Here is a 10,120-nt window from a genome sequence, read left to right on the forward strand (position 1 = left end):
GCCTTTAAATACAAGTATAGAAAAGAATATCAGTGAGAGAGCAAACAAGCAAGTGAGGGAAAAGAAATACAAACACTTTGGGCAAGATTCCTTTCTGTTGTCTCATATAAGACTGAAAATGCACAGAACACCAACAGCCTCCTCAGCTCCACTTTCAGAGCATCACAGTCTGGTGTTGTTAGAGACCACACACCCCAGACACCAAAACCCAGAGCTGGAGGCTCATCCTTGCTCAGATTGCTGGGCAAATCTAATTGAACCATAGAATCACAGAATGGCCTGTGTTGCAAAGGCCCACAGTGCTCATCCAGCCCCAACCCCCTGCTGTGTGCAGGGTCACCAACCAGCAGCCCAGGCTGCCCAGAGCCACATCCAGCCTGGCCTTGAATGCCTGCAGGGATGGGGCATCCACAGCCTCCTTGGGCAACCTGTGAACAGTGCATCACCACCCTCTGAGGGAAAAACTCCCTCCTGATATCCAACCTAAACCTGCCCTGTCTCAGTTCCAAACCATTCCCCCTTGTCCTATCGCTGTCCACCCTCACAAACCTCCTCTATGTAGAAGATGAGGTGTGAAATCCTCCCAGTCCAGGTTTATTTCCTTGGTGTGGGAGCTCAGCTCCATCTCACCCAACACCCCTCACTCCCTCCTTCAATTTGCCTTTCACATTTCCTCTCCCATTCAGGCCCCAAGTCTTTCCAATTCCTGCCATAACTGCAGACCAAAGGAGGGGCAGAAATCAGCCGCGGTGGCAGAAAGTCGGGCTCTGATCTGCTCCTACAGATGGGAACCGTTTCCAGTTCTAAAACATTAAACGGGAAGAGGGGGGGAAAAAGCTGCTGTAAAAATCTATATTAAAGCTTTTATCAAATTAATATTTCATTACGGATGCATGGGAGAGACTAATCAGCCCTCAGCTGCTCCGCTCCGCTCTAAAAGCCAGAACCAGTTTGTCGAGGTTTAAGATTTCACTTTTTAATAAGAAATATCTTTGTAAATCGCTAATGAGAAAAATACTTTAAGGAAATGGCTTTTTTCCCTCCATCGGATGGCTGCTCTTATTGCTTTTTTACGGTGCCACGAGCAGCTGTTACAAACACGATCCCTCCTTGGTGGGACGCCCAGCAGAGGAGCTGTAAGAGGAGCCGGGTGCAGCCCTGCACAGCACACAGGAGGTTGTGCAGCAACATGGTGCTGGCCGGACAACCACATTAGGACGAGATGCTCGCAGCCAATTGATCCCTTGATTGAGCTGAGGGGTCGGTCGCGGTGCACGGCCGCTCTCATGTCAGCATTACCCGGTGTTAACCTCATCATTCAGCTTCACTGGGAGCCACGAGCACTGCGGATCTCTGAGGATCAGACACTTCCCATTCAATACTTAACTATGAGGGTGAGCACCCAACCGAGCTCAGCTCGCCTGTAAGTGATGCTGAGCTGGTGCAGCGTTGTTTCGTGGCTGGGAATTTGCTGTTAAACAGTGTGACAAGGAGAAGCACTCCTTGCTTCTGGGGTAGCTTCCATTGGAGGCATTACTTTCGGATAGAGCTGGGTCCCAGCCGTGCCACCCATCTCCTCTGCCGTCCCTTTTGGGCTCGTAGTTCTCAGTCCCCGCTCGTTGTTGTGAATTAGCAGGCAGCAATTACTCGTTCATTCCTGCAGAGGGTAACGAGGGCCGCTTAACCTTCGCCTCCCATACGAAGCGCTCCCTCCTTTAGCATTCTGCCCGTGTAAACTCCGTGCAGACACTCGGAAATGGCTCCAGAGGCACCTGGCTGCGTTTAACAAGTTCATCGCTTTAAAGAATGATAAAAAAGGCGACCCGGAGAAGCGGCCCTCGATGATACCGAGCCCCGGCCGCACTCAATGCAACGAGCCCGGCGACGCCGAGCCCCGTTCGGGAGGTGCAATGGCGCCCCCTTGCGGCCGCCCGCCGGTAGCGCCGCTCCGCTCCTCGGTAGCTTTGATTTTGAAGCGAAAGGTTGAAAACCAAGGAAAAAAACCCAAATCCACCGCTTCGTTAGTTCCAAGCAACCCCACAGCTGAGGCCATTTGTTCTCTTGGCCCTCTGCTTTGGTGGGAACTGCAGGAAAGTTCCCATTCCATGTTTCAGTGGCTGGTTTAGAGCTGATGGAGTTCCTTTGTCTCCACTTAATCCTGTGATGAGGCAGCAAATATCGGTGTGCAGAAATCAAAGCAAACTGTACCCAAGAGAGGCAGGTTTCCAGCTCAGAGCTCTGCCCTGTGGGCGCTGTGTATCCCCCAGGAGTTGGGGAAGGAGGCAGAGAGGAACCATTGCCACAGCCAGGTGTCCCTCACAGCATTTATTTTAATCTTTGGAACAAAGTCCGTTTTGCTGACGATCAGCATCTCAGAGGAGGGGCAGGAAATGGCACCAGAACAGGCAGAACCTCGAGCCCAGCAGCAGCGAAGGGATCAGCTCCGCCGGGTCGGATTTCCCCGCTGCAGTTCCACCCCTCGGACAGCAGGGGGCGCCATTGCACGCAGAATCGATCAATATTGAGATTAAACCTCTCGCTGCCGCTGTGATCCACGCGGTGCTTGGCCAGGTTTCCCTTATCAGTGTGAATATACAACCCGTGAACACGCAGTCATTCCAGCTGGCGATGTTCTCACCGCTGGGTACGCAGAGATAACATCGATAACATCCCGGGACGCGCGGCTGCTGATGGATTTAGATTAAAGTGTGTTACATTGGTACAAAGGACCCAAGCGGTGCTCAGGGTGAGGGATGTATCAGCATTACGTGCTGGTTGCCAGCAGCCAGCTTCATTTTCCATCCGGCTGCACAGTGTCAGGGTGTAGCATCCATCCCTGTTACTGCTGTGCCGCGCTCTGAGCACACAGCACAGCCTAAAGTCTGAAGGACAAACGTAAATCTCCATCAGCATAACTGGAAGGGATGGGATAAGAGGATAACAGCTCAGTGTCCGTGGTGGAACAGGTGAGGCACAAAGGCAAGGTCAGTGCTCTGGACATGAAGTAAGGGCTGCGCATCAGCTCAGCTATAGAAACAATGATGATGAGCAAATCTAAAGCAACCAGCCACCTCCTCCCCATCCCCAGGCTGAGCTCAGGCTGTTCCAGGCACTGGGCTGGTTCTGCACACCCCATTGCACATGGGATCGCTCAGGTCCATCCATCCCAGCCCCAGTCAATCCCTCCTGCCACTTCCAGCTGTTGGAGCATGTGTCGTTGTTCCGTGCTCTGCCCTCTCCATATCTCAGCAACATCTGCCAGTGCTCAGCAGAACGGCCACGGGGTGGAGGGGAATGCAGAGTCAGCAGGAAGCACTGCCTGCGTGGAAGCTGCAAGGCCATTTCCAGGCAGGTTGAAGGGTTGAACTTCATCATAGAGGTATTTCCCATCGTCCTGGGACTCTGTGACAGAATCTCTCCCCATCCCTCATTAGCAATGAGCTTTCCACAGCCGCAGTGGGAGGCAGCATCTTTCTCAGCCCTACCAGTGTGCTCCTCTTGCAGGAACAAGAATCCTCCCCTCATCCCACAGGCAGGAGGGAGAGCACTGAAACCTGCCTCGTTGCCATGGCTCCTTCCACACGCATCCACACAAGCACCTTCTCCCCCAGCTCAGCCTGTTCTGAATGCAGCACGTGGCTCTGAGCTTCAAAGTCAGTTTTGCTCCTCTGAATTCTAAGCAGCCCAACTTCCAGCTCAAACTGCTTCCAGACAGAGACTCCCCAGCAGGCAGAGCAAGCCCAGCCCTCCCCGCTGCTTCCCACATCTCCAGAGCCCCCAAAGAGAAGAGATTGCTTTGATTAGAGGAGAAACACCCACTTGTTCAGTTCTGAAGCCTGGTGCTGGATTTGGGATTGGGACCTGGTGCATCTGGAAGGTGAAGAGCTGAGAGGTTTATATCAGGCCGGGAAAAGAGCAACCCTGAGCAAGGCTGAAGACACACGGCTACATGGGCCCTGGGCTGCCATGAGTCCCTGGGATCATTCTTGGGGCTGGGGCCCTCAAGAGAAGGATTTGAGCTTCCCCTGGAGCTATTCAATAGTGGGTATTTATGATACACACGAGGTAACAACAGGCTTTGATATGGAGGGTTTGTAAAGCAAGGACAACACTGGCTGCTGATGTGCTGGAAGCAGGAGGACCACGGATGAGCTTGTGCAACACTTATTGGAACTGACATCAAAATGGTGATTCGTGTGGACAAACATGCAGCTGGAAATGTCACCACCGAGGAGAAGAAGAGCACAGCTGAAATAGTCCATCTCAATCAGTAAACTGCAATCAAGAGGTGGCAGTAAACCTTTTATAAGCTTGTGGTAAGAATACAGGGTAGTTAAATAATGGAAATAAGAGTGATGCCCGTGTTGCTTTTCTCCAGACCATTGTTTGCCCTGGCTCCTTCCCAAGGTAAACCCACGCTTAGCAGCGGTGCTTCATTCAGCACTGGAGGACAGGAGGCAAAGTTCTTCCTTCAGCTGAGAGGTGTGAGCAGGAAAACCGAGCTGCAGTTGGAGCCCTGGACCCATCTAAAGGCTTGGAGTTGCATAGAGGTGCAGTTTTGCTATCAAAAATACACACAGCAACTTGCACAGGTGTGGGATTTACTCTTCTATGGGTGGCATCAGTGATGATGTGCACAGAGCAGAGAGGTCTCAAACTGAGGAATTGTGCAATTCCTCCCATCCCTGCAGGCATTCAAGGCCAGGCTGGATGTGGCTCTGGGCAGCCTGAGCTGCTGGTTGGTGACCCTGCACACAGCAGGGGGTTGGGGCTGGATGAGCACTGTGGGCCTTTGCAGCCCAGGCCATTCTGTGATTCTGTGATGATACTTAAAACTGCAGCAGATAGAGCCCATGTGATGACATATCAAACACTCCTTGAGCCTTCCAACCAGCCATGGCTCCAGCACCGTCAGCCTCACTTATTTCAACACCGCTTTTGTTCCACTGTGTCACTGCAGCTTAAACATTCTTACGCTGGTTTCTGTACAGTTTTAATTCTTACTGTCAAACATCTTAACAGGGTGATTAGTCTGGAAGCCAACCAACCTCAACATCGCTCTATTGGACAAGGAGCAGGCAGTGCACTCGTCTATCCATGAAGGGATTTCAACACTTCATTCAGCCCCAACTCCCTTAAAGAAAAATAAAGAAGGTCAAACATTGATGAGTTTCACTTCACACTTCCCCCATATCAAAGACTGGAGAGCAGACAGACCACACTGTGCAGCCACAGCGTGCGTGTCCTGCAGCAGACATCAATGGAAGTGGAAGGGCTCCTTGTTTATCATTCAGACACTGACTCTCTCCATGCAGCTCTTTGGTCTTTTGCCCCTCTGGAAATGCTCCCCAGCAATCAGCATGGGAAAAGGGAAAAAAAGCCATTGTCTTCATTCTGGTCTTCTTCAGCTCAATATAGAAAAGCTGCAGCAAGAAAACAAATGCTGTTTCCTTCATTCATCATTACACACCATTCCTTTTAGTGCTGAGCATTGCTGTGCTCAAACAAATGAGGCGTTCCTCTGACTGAAGTGTTTACAGTAGAATTCAAACGTTATTTTCTTCAAACAGAAGCGTTTCTTGTCTTTTCACCTCCGCCCCATGAAGCATCCACATGAGCAGGAGGAAATAGCTTAGGCCTGAATAAATCCTCTGTCACACCGAACATGCCCCGCTGTTGGAAGGCAGGTAATGACTTCTTGGTCTCCAAGTGAAGGCTCAGAGTATCTGCAGCCACACCTGCCTGAAGCGGTGACTCACAGCTCACCTGTGACAGCTTTATAACTTTTCTTCTCCCTTGGAAAATGCACAAGTTGCAATTAAGAGCTGGGTGAGGCCGGGCAAACCCAGCAGTGTCTGGAGGTGTTCTGAAGTCTTAATAGCGGTTGCACAGAAAGAAGCAGCTGCAGCTGGGTGGGAATGAGACAGTGACATTTAGCAAAGTGTCACAGAACAGAAAGCTCACTCTCACAGAGATGAGTAATTCTCTTCTGTGTCTGACAGCCATCTTCGCAGAGCTGTGAAATCCAGATCCTCTCTACTTCAGTCTGAGAGCAGAGATGGGACAGGACAAGGGAGAATGGTTTTAAAGTGAGACAGGGGAGGTTCAGGTTGGATCTGAGGAGGAAGTTTTTCCCCCAGAGGGTGGTGACGCACTGTTCACAGGTTGCCCAAGGAGGCTGTGGATGCCCCATCCCTGCAGGCATTCAAGGCCAGGCTGGATGTGGCTCTGGGCAGCCTGGGCTGCTGGTTGGTGACCCTGCACACAGCAGGGGGTTGGAGCTGGGTGAGCACTGTGGGCCTTTGCAACCCAGGCTGTTCTATGGTTCCATTCTATGAGCAACCCCACTCAAACCAAATGATAAGTTCACATCAAAAGCTGTTGGAAAATTACTATTTCAGGAAGGTGCTGATGTCTGGATGGCTGGTATGTCACAGGTAAGTGGCACCCACTGCCCCCAAAACAAAGCCTTACCTGAGCAGCAGAGAGATCCACTGTGTGCTCTTCTAACCCACCAACAGAAAACAACATTGGAGAACAAGCCAGTGACAAAAGAGAGCTTTATTTGTTCTTCCTTACATGAACAAGGTTGCAAATATTTGGCTTAAACTGCAGAAATGTAACAACATGCTCAGTTCCCTCTGCCGGGACAGGGCGGCAGCTCTGCAATGCTGAGCAACTGGAAGAGCAGCCTGGGGGCACTGGGCAGCACAGAGCTGCTCTCAGGGAGTCACAGCCTCAAAGAGAACAGAGAGGAATCGCATTTGCAACAAGACTGGCTTTGATGCAAATAACCCCCACAAAGCAGGTAACAAGGACAGCTGTGCATGGGGAGGGCACGTAGGAAAGGGATTCTGAGGACACTGGAGCTGGTGCAGGTGAGAGCAGCACACCCAGGGAACAGCACTCAGAGCTTGTTGGCATTCTTCTGCTTTGACTGAAGGTAACTGAAACACAGGGACAGATTTCCATCTTCACAGAACACAGTATCTGAGCTCAGAATTAAGGGGGGCTCCGATCCAAGTCATCACAATCCAGATACATTCAAAAAGAGTGAGTCCACAGCCATTCCTAATGTTCTCCAGGCACGTCACCCTTTATGTTCTCCATGCTTTGAAGTTATTTCTATGAGACAAATCAGGCAGAAGAAAGAATGCCAACAGATGCAAAAAAAGCACAGAGTTGCTGCAAGAGCTTTTTTTGTTGCTACAAGTCCAAAGATCCACAATTGAGGAAGTAACCTACCTCCAAGTAGAACTGAAAGCAAGTGTCACCCATTACCACCAACATCCCTCCTGCCTGCGGTACCACTGACAGAAGAGAGGGAGGAGAGTCCAGAGGAAGGACTTCATGTCTGTAGAAGGCAGCTACCAACCATGAGGCCACGTGGACTGAATTGATGAGACATGAAGGCTATGGCACTGCTCAAAATTGCTGCCATTAAGCCAGGAAGGCACATTGCAGTGAGCTAAAGGCAGTCCAAGAGGGGAAAAGGGCAGGAAAAACAAAGCTAAGGACATTGATTGTTTTCCCAATCTATATAGACTGGGCCATAAAGACCAGAGTAGGATCAGTCTTCAAACCTGGTATTAGCTTCTACTAACCACTGTTTTGTGGAACAACTAGTTGATGCAGGAAGCAAGATGTCATCCCTGGGTCGCGCCTGAGTAACATCCAAGATCTCACTCCAAATGTTACAGCTGAAAGAGTCGCGTGCAGTAACAACTCTAACTCTGCTCAGTTTCCCTACAAGAGCAAAGATTTAAAATACTTTGAATCCCGTGATCAGCTTTAGAAAGACCAACTAAAGAAAAGAAGGAAGCTTGTTAAATGTAGATCATAAGGCAACTAAGATAATTAAATCCTCACAGATGGTGTGGAGGCTATTAGCTCCATCCAGAGCATCCTCAGCCCACTGCCACCGCCTCTTAAAGGGGCCTGGAGATGGGCAGGAGTGCTGGTACAGGACACAGCAAAGACAAGGTGATATCTTCAGACAGCTCACCCAAAATCCCCATTAAGACAATATGAACTGACCAAACTCCTGAGCATCAAACACAAAATGCCCCAAGGCAGGACAAAAAAGAAAGGGAGTGAGGAAGTAGAGGCAGCTGGATTATAATGTATAGCACAGCAAGTACTACCCTCCTGTCTTCCAGCAGTAACAACCTGCTAGCATGGCTATGCTCACAGCCTCAGCTCTCCATGACGCCCGCAAGGAAGAATGCCTGGCATTGCTCACATTCACAGGCAGGAGCTGATCCACGCAGGGAGGGAAAATAACACAACATCCCTTATGCAGAACCACGGTCAAATCTGCACTGATGTCATTTAGTGGGAAACTCTTGTTCCTCCTCACCAAGGCTTGAAAGCAACCAAGACACCCTCCATTAAGCACTGCTTTTGGCATTACTCAAGCAGTGCTTTGTACAGGAGCGCTCACGCAGCGCTGAGGAGCTGCCTGAAGTTTTTGTTGAGCTCAAGTTCTTTCCTTACAGCGCCAGAGAGCAATTATGGGATCACAGCGTGACAAACACAATAGAAGAGTTCCTTCTGTCGGGGGTGATTTAGTTATCAGAGTATCTTTTGTTTCTATCCGAGGAGAACATCTCTGCTTTGAGCTGTCTGCAGTTGCCCTGCACCTCACCACACTCCCCTTCTGCTCATGCTTCACGTGCAGTTCAGTTCAGTGGAGGTCAGGCACACTGAGGGGTGGTGCAGGACCAGAAGCTGTGACCAACCAGGGCCTTTGCAGCTGTAAACAGAGAGCAAACCTTGTGCCATCGCTCCTTCCGCTCCCTCATACAGAAGCTATCCATAACACAGAAAGGAAACACGCAGCAGCTGCCAAGAGCCAAGAAGAAAGGTCGAGCTGCTGCTTCCTGGAAGAGCTGTTCTGACATGGCAGGGTCCTGCAGGGCACACGGGCTGGAGGCAGCAAGGGGACACAATGCACAGCCCTTAGGGAACAGAAGTTAAACAAAGTCATAAGGGGGTAAGAAAGCACGAGGGCTGAACTTCAGCATATGTTTCTGTGCCATATTGACAGCCAGAGGGTAAGGAAGGCAGGCAGTAAAGCTAACAGGATCAAGGGAACTTTGCAGCTTCTGAACCACAGGTTTCCTCTGCAGTTTGGAAGACAGACAAAAATCTCATGGGGAAAATCTGTTGCTCTTCTCACCTACTACTAATCAGATGTTGTTGTGTCAATTAGCATATAATATGCATCTATTACTGAAAACTGATTCCTTATGCCAATTAGCTGCGTATCCCTCTGCAATAAATGCTACTTCTGTGGCTCTCACTGCACCTTTTTTAATACAAACCCGCTTCCAGCACGCCTTGTTTTCCGTGCAATAGTTGTGTAAGAGCAACATCTCAGTGCCAGAACAGGGCTTTGTTCAACCATAAACAGATAATGGGAAACAGGACGAGAAACAGCTGCCGACAAGCTGGCACCAGCACCTCGCACTGCATATGTCAGGGGGCACGGAGCAGCTGCCTGGGCCGGGTGCTATTTTGGGAGAGCATTTGGAAACATCTCCGTCAGGAGCTTTCCTTGCAAAGTGTGGCAAGAGCAAAGCGTCACCTCACCACTAAACACAAACAGGCTTTAACACTGTGAGCTTCCAAGTGAATGGAGAAATGGTTGGAGAAAAGCAGGTGGAAGTTGTTCGCTATGAGAGTGGTGAGGGGCTGGAACAGCTGCCCACAGGCTGTGGATGCCCCGTCCATCCCTGGAGGTGTTCATGGCCATGTTGGATGGGCCCTGGGCTGGTGTTACATGTAGAGGTTGGTGGTCCTGCCTGCAGTGGGGGGTTGGAGCTTCGTGACCCTTGAGGTCCCTTCCAACCCAATGACTCTATGAAAAGCCCATGCAAGTGTACAACAGCTTTAACCAGGTTTATTGGCTGCAAAACAAACATGGCAACAAATAGATCGCAGCTGTCTGAACCTCCTTCTGTCAACACATTCTTATGAATTTGAGCTCAAAACTTCAGAGAGGTTATAAACAGCAATTAGTTCCTCGACTTTAATTAAACCGCTCTCTGAAAGTAACGGGGTGGGGAACAAGTGCATTCTGTGTATAAATCTAACTAATCTAACAGCACTACCATGC

Source organism: Coturnix japonica, chromosome 8 (genome assembly GCF_054131305.1).
Source record: "Coturnix japonica strain WE chromosome 8, WE-NBRP24, whole genome shotgun sequence".
Lineage (NCBI taxonomy): Eukaryota > Metazoa > Chordata > Aves > Galliformes > Phasianidae > Coturnix > Coturnix japonica.